This window comes from Apis laboriosa, unplaced genomic scaffold, assembly GCF_014066325.1.
Source record: "Apis laboriosa isolate Shangri-la unplaced genomic scaffold, ASM1406632v1 scaffold40_cov151, whole genome shotgun sequence".
NCBI classification, from domain to species: Eukaryota; Metazoa; Arthropoda; class Insecta; order Hymenoptera; family Apidae; genus Apis; species Apis laboriosa.
The window spans coordinates 6,136,453-6,154,179 of record NW_025223180.1 but is presented as its reverse complement, the minus strand read 5'-3'; the positions used below and the strand labels follow the sequence as shown (position 1 = coordinate 6,154,179).

General features: G+C 43.5%; 1 protein-coding gene across 1 annotated transcript in view; it reads right to left on the bottom strand.

Moving 5' to 3' along the window:
• LOC122715937 (heterogeneous nuclear ribonucleoprotein L-like) overlaps positions 1–17,727 on the bottom strand; it is a gene marked incomplete at its 3' end in the record, with an annotated part of 81,370 nt that overhangs the window by 47,726 nt on the left and 15,917 nt on the right. The window lies entirely within an intron of this gene.

The window sequence follows — 17,727 nt, the reverse complement described above, 5'->3', positions numbered from 1 at the left end:
CTCGAGTGCGAAGAATTTTCGTCACGCGCGGTAACGATATATATTGTAACGACGCATCGCATTGTATTGATGTATATAGATCGCGAAAACGAACGTTCGAACGGGTTAATCTTGGGCGATTTTTTCCTTTAAACGACGAGGCGATTTCACCGGGGCTTTCTCGTTATTAGCCCCGAGCGCTTGTGTCCGGAATTAATTACACACGGTGTTCGTAAATCCAAGCGGAGAGGCGCGTAATATATTCATACTTTCGTCAACAGAGGGCGGAGTTACGGGGCAAAAAGTGAGCGCGGAGACAAAGAGCGTCGGGCCTTTTGAATTACTCGCAAGACGTGTAGCCCGCGAGAACGAACTTTTACCGTGGCCGTGTACCAAGCTGTTCGAAAAGAACCTCGCCGGAGGGAAAAGGTATTACCGGATTATTTGCCAGAGGAACAAGCTATCCAACTTGCTCGTGTTCCGTATTACGTCGTCTCAACGCGCGAGAGAGAGAGAGAGAGAGAGAGAGAGAGAGAGAGGGAGAGAAGGAGGGAGAGGGAGAGACATTTTTCCTTGCTCCTCGAATAATTTCACCGAGCGAGTATATCGCGATCCAACGAGAGGAAAACATTTTGAATTGTTATCGCATCGATTTTGCTGCGCGTAACTGTTCAACGTATAATAAGTATTTAACAGAGAGGATTCATCGACTTAAATAGATTTTGACTCATCGATCCGCTCGTGTTTGCACGAGTTTTTCAAGAATGTGATTTCCGTTCCGGTTTATTGCGAAATTTTTTTACAAGAATTCGTGCAAATTTGCCGTGTAAATTAACCGATGCTTCGTGTTTCGACACCTCGAGAAATTTGCAACTTTTCTAAAAAGAGAGAGAGAGAGAGAGAGAGAGAGTGGTTTAAAGTGGTTGCGGAAATGTTTTCTATATTGGCGTTCGAATAAATTTTTATTCAATGTCGACATGTCGCTCGTGACAGATTTCTCTCGACTCGTTGGATTCGTCGGTTGGAGGGGTATCTACGAAAATCGTTACACGTCGCACGTACGAGATTGATCACGAATCGCGAACCACCTGGCGTCAAATATACGCGTGACTTCATCGACATCCAGCTACGTACGTCAAAAAATAGTTATGCAGTCAGAGAAGAGGGCCCTCGACAGCCATACGTACGCGGGAATACGTGAAAACTGGTGTGGCATACTGGTTCAAGGCTAACACGAGCCATCCATCCCAGAACGTAGCACATATCCGCGAATAAGAGCGTCGAGTGGTGTCCATATATCTCGCGGCCCGAGGCTAACCAGAGCGAATAAAGCTGGAAACGCGTCAAAGAATGCGCCGAGCCCTTGCCACAACGTTTCGTCGACGATCTATCGAACGACGGATTCTCGAATCTTATCGCCTCTCTCTCTCTCTCTCTCTCTCTCTTTCTTATCGAATCGGCCATGATCGAATCTTTGTTTAATATTCTCGATATCGAGAAGGTTTGGATGCGAGCAAAGATTCCTCGACGCCAAGTGGCAACTTACATATTACTCCCGAGGCTGCGTTAAAATATTCAAATCGTAGTCAGGTTACTGCATATTCAGGGCATGCTTGAAATGAATTTATCAAGCGTCTCGCGTTGAAAGATTAAACGTTTGCCGGGAGGGGCGTGCAATAATTGAAGCGCAGGTGATAGGCCGGAACAACAACGACCCCTTCTTCCTTGCTTGAAAACTCTACTTGCTCGCGATATATAAGATTTTTACAAGCCGCATTAGTCTTGTCTAAATATTCAACAATTGTTCTGATCTTCGAATATTTTCTTCGAAACGCGGTCTCCTTTTGATCCTTCGCAGATGGATTGTCAAACTTGGGAATTAATTTATTTTTCTTTTCGTCCATTTTCTTTCTCATTTTTTCGCAAGATGCTCTTTATATTATTATTATACTTTATCGATTTATATCGATTTAATTTCGACGAGATATTTTACGGACGGAGATAAATCTGACAGAGTTGCTTTCAAAATTTTTACGTATCCTTTTCGAATGGATTTTTCTTTTCATTTCATCTAAAAATGTGTATTCCAAAGTAAATTCATTGATCCCACGACACGTGGAAGGGACGCGTATAAAAGGAAGAAAATCGAAGAAAGCAACGGTATCTTGGATTTTTCGAAAGCGGCTCCCTAACGAGCGAAAAAAATCATTCGAGGATGTGTGACATTTCGGCTACAGGGAACATTTATATATATATATATATATATTCCACCTCAAAGGCAGGAAAATATATTTCCATCGTCGATACGTTTCCCATCAACGTCAAACCGCATGGAACTCGAAAGGTCGCTCGTCCATTCAACGCTCGAAAAATGGAATAAGATTTTTGAAAAATGTCGCCTCCTTCTACGCGATAATATATTATCGAGGAAAAAAGAAGGAGGAGTGCCATCTTCCACAAACTTCCGTTCGCGTCCAATCCTTTGCTTCGAACGTATCTAACGAATATTCATCGATATTTTATTTTAGCGAGACTCGCTAAAATTTTCCAGAATATCTCTCGCTAGATAAAAATGATTACTACTCTCGTATAGCGGCTCTCAATGCAGATTCCATTAGTTAGAAAAATACTCTCGAGAGTTTTACATTCAAATTGGAATGGGGAAATATCCAAGAGCCAACAAGCAAATCGATAATTTTACTTAAAAAAAATAAGAGTATCTAATATTCATTTCACTTTCATTCGCGAGAATTTTACAGTTTCCTCTAATGAGAAACACTCTTGAAAGTTTCATTCTCAAATAGAGTGCAAGAGAGTCCATTAATAGTCATCCTGAAAACGCAGTGTCCATCGAGCGAGAAAGAATTGTTCTCCACTCTTAGAACGAAGTACGTTTCATTTCGAACGTTAAACGACCTTCGATAAAACGAATTTTACCATTTTCATTTTCATTTTCCCAACTATGAATACCCCAACTACACAAGAAAACCCTTATAACCCAAGAGCTACGTCCTACCTATCTAAATATCCTCGATCCTGGGCTTTCACAAGAGTTTCACTCTGTGTTTTTCTCTCAACCCGGGGGGAGCGAGAAATGGCGGCTCCTAATGGGCATTCACCGCGACTCTTCACGTCCGACAGCGATGCGTGGCCTACGAGCATTCCTCGCCTCGCGCGAAACAATCTCGACTCGGCCACGAGCGGCCAGTTCGACGGGGGCTGAATTTATCGCGCGTCTATTTAAGAAGCCGAGGAACGTAATACCGCGTGTTCCGCGCAGGGGAAGGAACGCGAGCGATGATGACGCACGAGCGTTGAGGTCGATGCCATCCGGCCGAATCCTCGCGTATCTCCCCCTTCCCCCCCTCCCCCCCCCGGCGTTAATGGTCGGAGGCGAACACCCTCCTCTCGTAATAATCTTCACCAACAGCTTTGACAAATAACAGATCGCGAATAAATCAGCGAGCAGCCGTGGCGAGCGACCTCGTCGCCTGCCGCCGCCACTCCGCCGCCTCCTCCAACGCGAAGCGAGCGTTAATAAGGCGGACCGTGGCGATAATACCGTGCCTCTTTCGTCGGTAAAGGGAAATTTATTATTATCAACTGGGTGGGAGGGCTTGTAACAATCTGGATATATAACGATTAATCTCGCGTTAATGAGATCGTCACGGAACGTTGGACGTGGGTGGCGATCGTTTGACGATTCGGCGCCCTGTTACGCGTAAATTGCGTTTGTTACGCAACTTTGGTATTCATCGTCGAGAGAGAGAGAGAGAGAGAGAGAGAGAGATTTAGGATCGATTTTTCTTGCCTTCCTTTCACGGGAGAAGTTTTTAAAAGAGACGGTGATAGGGGAGCATAGAATTCTATGTTTGTCGCGCAATTTTTATATTATGTCAAACAGTATACGAGGTATACGAAGATAAGATTTTTTTTTAGGAGCTACAAGTTTACGGAGCGGAGTTTAATCGTAAATATAAAGGTTGCAAAACCGAGCGACTCGTAGGTTACCAAAGAATACGATAGGACACAGGCGTTAATAAGAGATAATGGATACGCGATATGTGGTTTCCTTGCGAAGAGAATAGACACCGCGATAAAATTGTCGGGTGGAAGAGTTATCGTAAATGGAAGATCCCGAGGAATTACGATTGTACCACGTTATTACCACGGCTCGCGTAATATCGATTGCGAAATCAAATTTTCCTCAGGCTCGGAGAGTTGTGCGGTTCAATCGCATTTTTCCTTTTCTTTTTCTTTTTTTCCTTTTTTCCCCTCGACTGCCATAAAAATCGAGGACGAAATTAATCAAGCGACGATGTCGTTTATCGTTGCACAACGAAGGAATTGCATCGCGCAGAAGATTAATTTTTTTCCTTTTCAAATTACGATCAACCTCAAACTCGAACCAAAATCGTGCAAATCGTCACACAAAATAATCTTTCCCAATGTATACACGGAATACAGTCGAGCCTTTATTTAAAGATATTTTTCGCGGGGAGGTGGCGAGATTTAAAAACATTTGTTCCGTCATACCACAATACATGGATACATATATTTAGCCACACGCAACACGATTCCCCTGCCCCTCACCACCAACTCCTCTCTCCATCCGCTTATTTGTACGCCACGTGAGAGCATCTGGCCTGTGAATGGCGAGTAGATTTTTCCGCGTGGGACACGCACGCGTGCCGGTAATTCAGCTAAGTGGTTATATTCGTAGATACTATCTCACTCGAACGGAAACATGTCCAACAATATCCAACCCGCCGCGATTTCGCCAAAAATCGTGCAGTATTGTTCGTGTCACGGGCCACAGATATCGATCGATATCCATGTCCAATCCGTGCGAATCGTTAATCGACGTTAAATTCGTTGTCAGAGATTTGCAATTCTGCGACAAAGATTTACAATGGAAGATTCACGAGGAGCGGTGTCGATGTCGCGTTTTTACGAATTCGAATTGTACGTACGTTCGCGTATGCTGGAAGAGGCATGTATCTGTATGCAGCCGTGCGATCAACGATCAACGCTCTTAAATACGCGAGTGGACGAGCAATGCAGACACGAATCAGCCACCGATACGTGCTCGACGATAAAATTAGAAGCGAAAGGTTCTAAACGTGTCGTTACCCCTTTCGTTCCCAGTATCGGTTATAAGGCCGAATAACTTGCGCGCGTTTCCCAGCAGAGATCGGCCGAACTTCGAATATCGATCGAGAGTATCATTAGCTTGCAATTGATTTGAAATTAGCAAACATCAGGCTTCGATGTGAAGTATACGTTTGGTATAATCCTCAGTCCAAAAAATCACCATCGATTCGAAGTATTATTATTGAATCTACATGGATGATAGAAAAAGACAGTGGCTGTGAAAAGTTCTTTTGTTCTTTTCTTGTTTGAATCTTTTCTTTATCAGATGGAATAATACCTGAAAGGAAAGGGATATCCTCTACATCTTACTTACGATAGAAAAATCCTCGCTTCATGACACTTTATGATGGAAATTGCATCAAATAACGCCCACTCTCGCGCGACTTCTTATAAGAAACCTGCCACTTTAAACCTTCAGATCCTCGAAAATACTCATTCGATTCCGGTGATCTCGACAATTCGATAACAATTTGTTATCGAGTTTGTAACGCGACGAAGAATCACTTTTTGATTTATATAAAAATATCTTACATCATCGACCAGAACTTTGTTAACTTTGTTAATTAATGTTTTTTTTTTCCATTAATTGAACAGATCATCGAAGGATTGTACAAATCGTCAACACCCACTCTTTATACTTTTTCCTCCTCGCGTATGCGTAGGTAGAACGGAAACGAGTTGAATCGTTACAAGAGGAGAACGTTACGTTCCAGAAAGACGGGAGAAGAAATGATAGAATTCTCTTGCGGAGAAGGGGGAAAGTCTGACAAACGATGAGATACGCTTAAAGAGTTGCGTGTACGACGATTGTGGACACGCACGATGGAAAAGCAAACAGGCACAATGCTCAGAAACTCATAGAACTCGGCACTGGAAATTCCGGTTTCGCGAAACGAGACCGGACTCCACAAATTCAATACAAAGAATTGTTAACGGCAAAACCTCGACGATGACGAGGATCCAAGACGCTGAGAAAAGAGGATAACTTTTGAGGAACTGGCCGTCGAGGAACGAGTCAATAATACAAAGAACCTTGAATTCTTGAAGACTCGATGAACGATGAGAGACTCGAGAGAAGAAGAAGAAGATCGAACCGACGTAGAACGTTTCCGAAAAATAGAAAGAAAGAACCTGGCTGACGAGAATCTCGCCAAAAATTGAATCGAATTAATTGGAGTTTAATAATAAATCGTCGTATAGGCTCGAATCGAGAAATCTTATCGCTTGAGGCTCGAGTCGAGTACCAAGCAAGCTTGGCGCCACGTGATCCGTGTCGAGGTATACAGACACCATGAGATATGAGACGAGTTGCTCTGGCGCCATGAGATCCGAGTCAATTACCCCGAGGTATTAGACCCAAGTTGATAGTCCTTGTTGGATCCTACAGTCTTGGGGAATATGTATCCCACCACGCTTAATTCCACCAAGTCTCCTACATCTACCAGACCTTAAGCACCATAATCCGTTGCAATGTTCGAAATAGACAATGTTCCTAAAATCGTTTGCACCTTCAATCTCTTCATTTCAAACTGTACGAACGTGTACGATATATTGTTCCTACGTGAAGAATTAGCGAGTTCAAGTGTCACGAGTATTCCTTGCGAATATTTCTCCAATTTCTAAATTGAAAAAAAAGATCTCTCGGTTCTAATTCGTTCCGTGGTCGGAGATTGCACAATTTGCAACCACGACGAAAGTCTTTCCAACGGAGACCAATTTCGTTACGGGTGGCGGGCTTTGTAAATGTACGAACGCTCGATGCACAATGTTAGCAGCAGTGGCGCCTCGCCTAGTTAGCCTCCACTAACAGTGCCCGATTCACTATGCTTCTACGTAATCTTCCCCGTACAGGAAAAAGAGAACAGCGAGCACGCTTCGCTTGTGGCAACATACGCATGGAGAAAGGGATATTTATGCGCGGACGACGTAAAGCTATGAAGACGTATGCGAACGTTATTACACCATAAAATGATACGCTTGTTCGCGTATAATAGCTTGTAATTGCGTAAAATTTGTACGTCTAGGTACATTTTCTTGTGACAAAATACAATTGTTAACCCGTTCCAACGGCATTTCCGAGAAATCCTTGGTTCGATAAATATAAAAAAAAATATATATATATTCCCTTTGACGAGACTAAAATTTACAACTTTGTTTTGATTAATCTCTCGCGCGTTATGGAAACATTTCGAGTTCGATCGGATCGGAATTACTCGATCTCGAAGCAGAAAATTGCACTTTTAATCGTGGATTTAGATATAACCTGGAGATGTCTCGTGGTTGGTTCGATAAACAGGCGCAGAACAGGAAATACACCGATACCGGCCACACGTCTCCCGTGCAAATGTTCGCGTTGCGAACGGAACGTTTGCGACTGATCACGCGTGGCCACGGACACGCATCGCACGATAATGTAACGAGCTTAGACTCGACGACCCAAGAGACGCGCAAGTGATACATGATTTTGCTCGGTGCTGTCACAACACGAACGTCTCCTAAATTTCAAACGATTATATATCTTCCCAAAGGTGGTCTTTCCCTTCGAAGCCTGTGCGTCTCTGGGTTCAGAGAATCTCCAACCATTACGCGTCACCAAGTTTCGGCCCGCTATGCGGAAAAATCAATATTTATGGCACGGTGTCAACTCAACTCCCCACCAACACTCTCATTAGCGATCTATTTCTGTGGCGGAGAATATCTCGCATGTTGCCGGCGACCGTATCCGCGATGTATAGTCGAAGCAACGAAATCGAATTTTCACGAGCACAAATGAAACCATCCCCCGTGTCGGGGAAAAATGGCCAGGAGGCTGCTAATCGATAGACAACTCCCGATAAATCATCCACGGTCAATGGAAAGCGAGTTCGTCGACATAAATCAACCGACGTTCCTCCTCTTTACAAGAGAGAGAGAGAGAGAGACTGCTTGTTCGCGCAAGGAAAAGAAATCTCTCCGGTTGGAAAAAGGAAGTAACATCGAAACGGTTATTTCCTCGATCGTATACGCTTTTTCCTATCCTTCGAACGACGTGGACGTAATCCAGTATCGAAGAGAGAGAAAAAAAGAGAGAAACATCGATCGCGGTCGATTTATTCGAAGAACGAGAAGAAGGGATCTCTTCAAGGTCTCCCTTCAAGCCTCGATGAATCAGAATTTCGAGGGGAAGGGTGTGTCCATCCCCCGAACGAAAAAAGGAAACGCGATATGGTAGATATCACGGTCGCAACAACAATCTCCTCCTCCCTCCCATATCTCCCCCTCTCCGTAAACTCTCGATTTACGAGGATCCGCTCGTTTGGGCCGATTCACGAGAGAAAAAGGGTTCACCCACGGCTGGTGTGTCGCGAGTAGTACGATGGTATTCGCGTGGGCAGATCTCCCTCCCTCTGCCTCCCCCACACCCATCTCCGCCTCGAGGCGTGCAGCTCGAAAGACGAAGGTGGAAGAGAAAAGAGCGTGGGAGAGAGGGGGCGAATCGAGGGTGGGTTCTATCGATTATCGACTAGAGCCGGAAAAAGAGCACAGCTTGATGGATTCAAACACGGCCTACCACTTTTCCCGACTACTTCAACCACACCCTACCTCGGCCACGAGGTTCGAGAGTCGTTAAAATGGAACGGTATCGAGTGTGTGCGGCGCGGAGGAGCGCAGAGGAGGAAGAAGCGAGAGAAAAATTTCCGTGCTTCCTGAAACTCGAATCGTAACGCGACACCGGGCCACGGCCCGTTCTTATTACGTTCCACATCTCTACGAGATCTCTACGTCTTTTTTCCCTTTTTTTTATCATTCCCCCCCACCCCGGAAAAGCGGAAGAGACGCGGAGGAAATCGATCTGCGTGCCAGGAAACTATACCCCGCCCTTGCTTTCCGCTCCCCTGTTGCTCCCCCACGAGGCAATAATCCGCCGAATCGACCGATGCCGAGGATCTCGCCGCGGAACACGTAATGGTCGAACCGGTGGGATTGATCGAAACGTTGATCGGGTGGAAGGGGGAGGCAAACAACGGGACGCGAGCCATTAATGGTGGCACGCTCGATGCGAGAGAACCGTGGCCGGCCACGGTTTACTTTTAATCGATTTCACGAGGCGGCGTATTATTACATCGGAAAGCTGCGCGTCTCCCGGCCAATCGTTCCATCTCTCGCGTATCAATTACGATCGATCGGGAATAATTCGTCGGTTAATTCGAATCCGCCGGGGGAGGAGAGGGCGAGGAGCTGGATGGATGATAACCGCGCTCGATTCGATCGACTCCCTCGACTCGAGGTGATTCGTCGTCGATTGCCATGGATCGTCCGTCCACCATCCGCGTTCCTCCATCCCCTTCCATCCCGTGTCTGGCGTTCGCCGTGTCACGAGACACGTTTCGCGGCACTGGAACGATTCGCGTGACTGATCGTAATTGAATCTTATCGCTGGAAGACGCGTGCCGACACACGTATGCATTATAATGGCGTAAATAACGGCCGCCCGACAACGCGATAATTAGGCGAGATCCAAATTCCGACGCGACGTCGACGTCCCGCGAGAACAAGATCCGTTCTGGTTGGAAAAACGTAAAACGTCGGGCAAAATAGCGAGCGGAGAGCCGTGTGGAAATTCATTATCGGCCGTGTAATAAATTTGCACGCGTCGCAAGGCAACCTAGCTCCTCGGTTTTCATTAATTCGAGGGAGAGAGAGAGAGAGAGAGAGAGGGAGAATTCTTCTCGTTTATCCCATCTCCGCAACAATTTATCGCGGATGTTTCGAGTCCGCGATGGCGAACGAACGAACGAACGAACGAACGGGTTCTAAAATAACGCCAAGTCAAGCTTCTCTAATTATCTTCCTTACCTACGCGGAGGAGTCGGAACGCCAATCATTTCTCGGCCGTAACGGCCGATTGTGCGCGCTCTCTGACTCTCTACTCGAGAATGTCTCGATATCCATGCGGTTTGTGCGCGCATTCGTGTGGGCGGATACGTGTGTACGTCGAAACGATGATCCATCTTAATCGCGAGGCATACGGCATATGGGCCGATTCGAAATTATACCACGTACGTATACTACTTGAGCTGATTTCGAAATTGGCATTTCGACTTGGAACGATATATTACGGGCTAAGTGAAACGTTAAGATGACTAATAAGTTTGTGAAAATATACGAGTGCCTAATTTTATTACAATGTGTAATACGCGTATAATTTTATGTAATTTAGAATATTGTTTATTTTTGTATTATCTAACAATTGGCTTGAAAATTATAATTTTTGGATATTTGCAATATTTCGATAATTAATAAACTCAAATTGAATATAAGAATTTCTTTTTGTTACACGTATTATATGTTATTATATGTTGCGGTATGGATTTTTTTATCAATGAAGTAATTGATCTCACTCGGCTTCGATTCGCTTTTACATTTCGTTCGACAATTGACAAGAAAAGATAATCACGTTCGGTTTTCATTTCCATCAACAAAATATTTTTACGAAAAGAAAAGAAAAATCAAAACTAGAAGAAAATTAAATTTTTCACTCGATTAATCGCACTCGAATGCTCGCAAAAGAGTATCGAATTACACTGTCCGACTCCGAGGCGATCTTCCCTTCTTGTCGAGTGGAAATAATGGATTATCAATTATAGTATCTCATATTCTGCTATTTACAAAGGCACTATTATAGGTAGCAAGATCGTAAAATCGGTCAGGCGTTAAAGTTTACACGTTCGAGGGCCGAAACATGTAACTTGAGATATATTATGGAAGATAAGGAGCCTCGAGTCTCATTCACCCAGAGTCAATTCGAAACTTTTAAAATTATATACGCAGTGACGAGTTGTCATCTTTTCCAATCCATTAAAAACTTGTTCACCACCAAGTTTTTTCTTTTTTATGGACCAACAGTCCATAAATTTTATGAATTATTAGGTAGAAATATATTTCTTTCGCGACGTTCCTTTGTGTAAAAAAAGATGTAACACGCCTAAGATCCGAGTTTTATCCCGCAGAGATTTTTCTTTCAAGATAAATACGTGGATGTATGCAACGATCGTGAAAAGATTAATAAAAAGATTATGTAATTGTATAAATATAATATCCATTTCATAAATAACGTGTAACGCGAGACAATGAATAATTATCGCTGACTGACGATTATAAAAAAAAAAAAAAGATTCATAAAAATTCAACGGTGATTTATTAAAGTCAATATAATTTAACGCCTCGATTTAATCACTACATCGCTTACACGCATATTTATACACAATTTTTCTATTATTAATTCGAATAATTTCCCTATCCTTAAGATATATATATATATACGCTCTTGTAGAAAAAGATGATCGCGTTATAAGTTTCTCGGATGAAAGAAACTCGACCATCGGCAACTATCTTTATAAGTGGAAAACAAGTGGGAATAAAGGAAGCAGAAGAGCCTAACGTCGAAGGAAGACTTCCTTCCCTCCTTTCCTATCCCGAACGTTCTTAAAGTGTTCCCAAAGTCCGCCTTCGAAAGTTCGATTCTTCGAAAGTCCGCACGAGAAGAATGGTCCCCGGGATCCTTCACGATATACCTTCACGCGCCTTTTTAAATTGCAATCGATTTTCAGCGGAAAACTCGGAAAACTCGATCGATACGTATATCACAGATATACGCGAAATTCCATGTACGAAATTCCATTTCCAATTCCTTTTTACCTTTCTCGCCACGAGAGAAAGAATTATCTCCGATCGATCGGTGTTAAATCTCGAGCTCCTAAGTTCCACGCGAAGTAATTCCTCTTTTATTTCTATTCCAACAGGAGAATTTTAAAGAGAAAAGAGAGAAGAGGGAGCACGTTTCTTTCGTTAGCACCACGGTCCACTGAAAATTGCGCAAAGATCGGGCCAAACGGAGAAACGCCAAACACGGAGAGGCGGTTAAACGCAATCCGACCTCGGTAACGGTTCATATAAGTTGGCCACTGTATAAGTTCTCGATCGTGCTCGAGCAACTCTAGAACGAGCATTGAAACGGGCCGATAAGGTTACACTGTAACCGGATCGCGGATTTCTATTTAAATTGCGGAAAATGTTCCCCTCTGTCTGGCCTGGAGCCGGTTAAAAAGCTCGCCGAGACAAGAACGGTTCGAGAGAAAAAAAATGGGGAGGAGGAAATGGAAATACGAAACTTTGGAAACGCAATGCTAAACCAGGGAAAGAGGTAATTCAATTTTCAATAGCGAAAGTTACTATCGCGTTTCCCTTTATCTTTCGAGTTTTGTACATTATACGTACATTTAATTGCCGCCGTTTAATTATTCCCTCCAGATATTATACAAGGGGAATCTCGTTTTCGTGAAAAAAAAAAACGTAACCGAAAGATTTTTCTTCGTTCGTTGCCCGTGCGATGAACCCGAACTCGAACTCGAGACAAATTAAACAACGCGTAATCTTGATTTCGCGTTGATAACGACGAGGATGATATTCCTACGCGATCTTTGTATACGTGGCGGTACGTGGATTCCATTGACGACATTTGCTTTTTATTATCTCTTCGTATTCATATTATATTTACATTGGCTGCCACTCGAACAAAGGAAATAAATAAACAGAGACGAATGCCTCTCGTAAATCACGTTAATCTCCGAGTGAATTGAACTTCGAAACCACGTTGCCGGGAGATTAAGAGAAATGCCAACACAGTTTGTACAATAAACGCACGCGTATGCTGCTTCTTTGCGGGACGATATTCGACGATGGTGGAAACGTAATCGAAATGATAGAAGAAAGAAAGAAATGTACGTCGCGAAAACTTCAACTTCGAGATTTATCCTCGAAGAGAACGGAAGGAATCCGAACGTTTAGAAAGAAGACAGGCGCGAATCCCCCGCGCTGAAACTCGAGAGAATTCTTCTTTTTTCCCACCATTGAGGGGAGAGCAGATTTTAAAACAACGCTGTTATAATAATAAATTGAAAAATAGATCAGAGAGGGCAGGGGATATCGGTTAAAAATCGAAAATCGAGGTTTTAAGGGCAGAGCGTAAATGCAATAATTGGAACGGGATGGAACGGCGATGTTCCAATATTCGCAGAAATTTTTAACAGCGCGTGTTTGTCCTCTCTTCCCGACTTTCCAACATTTTTCATTGTGCGTAAATAGAGATTCCACGGTGTTACGCTCGTCCGTGGAAAAATTGTCCGTGGAAAAATCGACGCGTGTCACGCGTGGCCTAACGATGTTCGTTCAATTCCATTGCCTAGAGTTTACCGATCGATCGATTCACGTGCACACCGATTAATTCCAAAATATAAACTGTCCAGACCAGAACGAACGAATAAACTGATTATTTGGGAATAAAAAAATTAAACGGCATCATTTGCTGCAACAATGGCCTAACTCGAAAATATGCGAAAAAGACTTTGTTTTACAAAATGTCGAATTGAGAAAACAAATAAAGAGTAACAACGATATCTTGCGTATCGATAATTCGACTAAAAATTTGTATCGTATTTTTGGCAATTCGATGAAATTGGAATAAAAGTTTCGCATCCTCGTATTAATGTAAATAATTTTAAATGGCAAGTAATAGAATGCATCTAACGATTGATTTTACATTTTTAAAAACATTGGAAGAGAAATATACCAATGATGAAATTTTCATTAACAACTTCCTATCGATTACAGATACCAAAACTCCTACTAAAACGGCATATTCAAACCATCGTTAAAAACCATTCTCCATAAAATTACAATCCGCGCCCCATAAATGAACGCAGACGAACACGAAAGAACTATTCGTTAGTTCGAATCCCATTTTACGACAATTCCTCGACCGCGACGAAATTCAACACGAAATTCACTCTTCCACGGCCAGTTTTCGCTCGGAAAACTTAACATCTCTGGACGAGAGAGAAGGGGAACGCGCAACGGGAGGAGCGCACGACGGAAGTTTCGGATCCCCGCGTTAGTTGGGAATCGGGAGTGAATGCATAAGAAATGGCAATCCGAGAGCCACCTTTCTCCCAGGAAAATGGAGAAGTAGGTCGTGGACATTGCAACACGTGAGCCGCTTATATCGGCTTGCACGAAAACCTCTTGCCACCGCGTATGGGAATATAATTCCGGTTTCGTGTCACTCAGTGGCACGAAGAAGAGGATATAACCGGCCCGCTATCTCGGTTCGAGCCTTGCATTTCGCGTTGCGAATTATAGCAAGGGAGCAAATTGAACGAGTTTAATGGTTAATATACCTTAAACGTGACGTAACTTAACGCATGGGAAAATGTATATATATATATATATGGCGCCGCCATCATCACGAATTTCGCAACGATTCCCCTGTTATTACGTTCGTGGTCGTGGACATCTCTGTATCGAAAAACCATCGTTAAAAACCATTCTCCATAAAATTAGAATCCACGCCCCATTAGATGAGTGGCGACGAAAGGAAACGCGGTTTAAACGCGTGGCCAGCCTCCTCGCGGGGAAGGGAAAAAAATTTGTTTCCCCTCGCGTGATAAATGGACGCGAGTGAATAAAATTTGATTGCGATTCCCCATCGACAAATTTCTATTTAGTCAAGTGGCGGGTTAGTTAGGGCACCGGCCAATTAAAATATTTTCGTTGGAGAAACTCCGATGAGGTATCGGTGACGCGAGAACAGCAAACACGGGCGTATAAATTCGACGAGGTACAGACATTCTAAAATAACACCTATCCCGGCGCTCCAAGTAATATAGTTCGGTATTTGAAATAAAAGCACGGTATGGAAGGAGGGTGGGGTATGGAGGCGAGCGAAAACACGGGAATGGCTAATACCGTTCGTACGGGATGGCGAAGGTGTTAATCTTAATCCGCTGACTCTAACGTGGACCAAGTGGATAAATTATCGCTGGAATTAAAGCGAGCGAGAAAATTCATGGTTATGTATAGTGGCTGACAGTGCATTTCAGCCTATTCAATGTACATAATATAGGATATATTCGCTTCAATATAATTTTACTACCTTCCTCGCGACACAGCGAGGAGCAGTAAAATTGATCGAGCATCGAAGATTTCTTGTTTCGAAACGTTTTTAGCATGAAATGACTTGAAGAGAGAGAGAGAGAGAGAGAGAGGGAAAAGAAGAAAGGAAGAAAGAAAGGGAAAATAAGAGTGGAATAATTACAATTCGAACGAATAAAATTTAAAATCGAAAATAATCTCGAAAATCTTGGAAATCTCCGCTTCCCAATATGAACCCGTATAAATTTGTTTGAGTTTGAATTTGATGTTGCTTTATCAACCGGCACACGGCTGCCACACGATACTCTAATTTAGAAACTCGCTATATCACGAAAGTTACTATACCACGCGCGGAAAAGTTACCAACGTGTGCAATCTCGTTCGTGAAATTCGTATTCGTATCGTGTATACACATCGTGAGCCGGATGATTGATGGTGTCGTTCTTTTGAGCGAAAATCTGGCACCGACTTATTCCGTATACGTGCCTTCAAAATTTGTCACCGCGCGAACACTTTGCAACGAACGACCGTGAACTCGCGTGAACTCTGAAGAAAAAAAGAAGAGAAAAAAAAAAAAAAAAACTCTTGAAACGCTACGCGTATCCCCTCAACTTGATTCATTCCACACACACCGGCCAGTCGATTTCCTCCGCGTAAAGCGCGTAACGGGCTTAAGTAACGGGCGAGAGTCGGCCAAATACCGGGCCGTTTAACTAAATTCCGAGTAAATACGATGATGCATCGGCTTGTTCATTCTAATTGCGTCTAAAACACGAGGCGAGCACGCCGAGCAATTCCAACTGCGCGATTCAGGGAACAGGCCGCCGGTCGCACGGTGTTCGTGAATATCCGACGCGTGTGCGACGGGCTTAAAGGCGAGCGTCTACACCGCGTTACACGCCAATAAATTGTCCATGATGATGAACATAAGTTGGATAGTTGTTCAAAAGCGGTGACTTATTTTCTTTTGTGCTATACGAGGCTCTCTATGACCGACATCAATTATTAAATAGAACAAAGTGTTGTGGTTGGAAATATCTACAGGGAAAACAGAATTATTTATAGAGAAATTCACGGTGGTTGATAAACACCGATGTTTGTCAGTTTCGCATGCGTCCGCCCGCGAATTATCGTGCAACGCATTATTTGCATATCGCGCATTAACCACAACAATGCAACGATTGAAACTCCTTTGACGTTAGCTCCTACCTTGACAAATATATCCTCACGATATAATCGTTTACATTATAATAGTCTAACGTTTAATATAGCCGCAAAGAAGGTTTTCTTTAATCGAAAAACGTTTCATTTTCTTTTCCTTGTTTTTCTTCCAAGAATTTAATAGGGAATAATACAAAATATGAGGAAAAAATCCTCTCTCCGAACTTTCTTCGGATATTCGACCGGGATTGCTAAAGAGAAAGAAAGAAAAGAAAAGTAAAGAAAAGAAGGGAAAAAGCACGGTGGAAAAAATAGAAAGCGCAACCGGGGGGATTAAGAAACTTCATTTCACTCGGAATGTTGTTTTCCCCTCGGGAGGAAGTTTTTAATCAAATTACTAAATCGAAAGCACGCGTAGGAGAGTAGCGTTCGTTTCGAATCTCCCGACGAGAGTATCTCTCGAGAGTATCTCTCCGTTTCCGTGTTGTCATTAAATCACGCGATTGTGAATCGAAGAGACGAAGACAAAGTTCCACCTACGTCACGTGACAGCCGCCTTCGTGTCCTCAAGCTGGAACTTTAGACTGCCTAGGACGAGAATTTCGATTGGTCTCGAAATGTCGGGGGAGGGGAAATAATTAAAATAAAGCAGATCTGCCTCTATCGAGAGTTAAACGCGGTGGTGAGAACAGAAATGGCAGAAGGGTTGGCGAAGAGGCGGGCGAAAAAGAAACGACGAGAGAGCGTTGCCTTAGCGCGTCGCGTAAAAGCCTTCGGTTTAGAGGTCTCTTTAATTAGTGCGTCTGTCGTGAAGATAACGAGAAAAACGAAAAAGACATAGAGAGAGAGAGAGAGAGAGAGAAAAGAAAAATAAGCATCGTGACCGGAGAGCTATGCGAAGACTCGTAAATGGATGGAGTGCGAACAATGCCAGATCGCACAAGCATCGACCATTCGTGAGACAGAAACAGCGACAGGGCTCATCTATTATTGGCGCAAAACAGAAATAAAATGCAGTGCGACGGCCTGCGAAACGTATGGTGCTCACATTGTGCCAACAACTTTTGTCTCGCCTTTCGTTTTCAATATTTTTTTCCCCCCGCGCGCCTTCACGCCTCCCCGCACTTGACCTCTCATTTTATTGACCAATTGGAACACGATTTTATCTATTTTATCGCGTGCATATACATCGATATAACACGGCCCTATTGTCGAGCGATGTTCGGCAAGCTCGTGTCAAGAGTCGAGTTGAAACGACACCAGCGACCGACGACCGTCTTGTCGCTTGCTCGTCCTTTTGATATTTCGCTTCGCACGCGTATCATCCATAAATGCATCCCCTGGAATGCAACGCTCGCGTTTACAAACATTCGAAACCGAAAATGCATCGGATGAATCACAGGGGAGACAAAAACAGACAGAGATTACAGAGGGTTCGAACAAAAGCATCGAGTGCGTTTAATT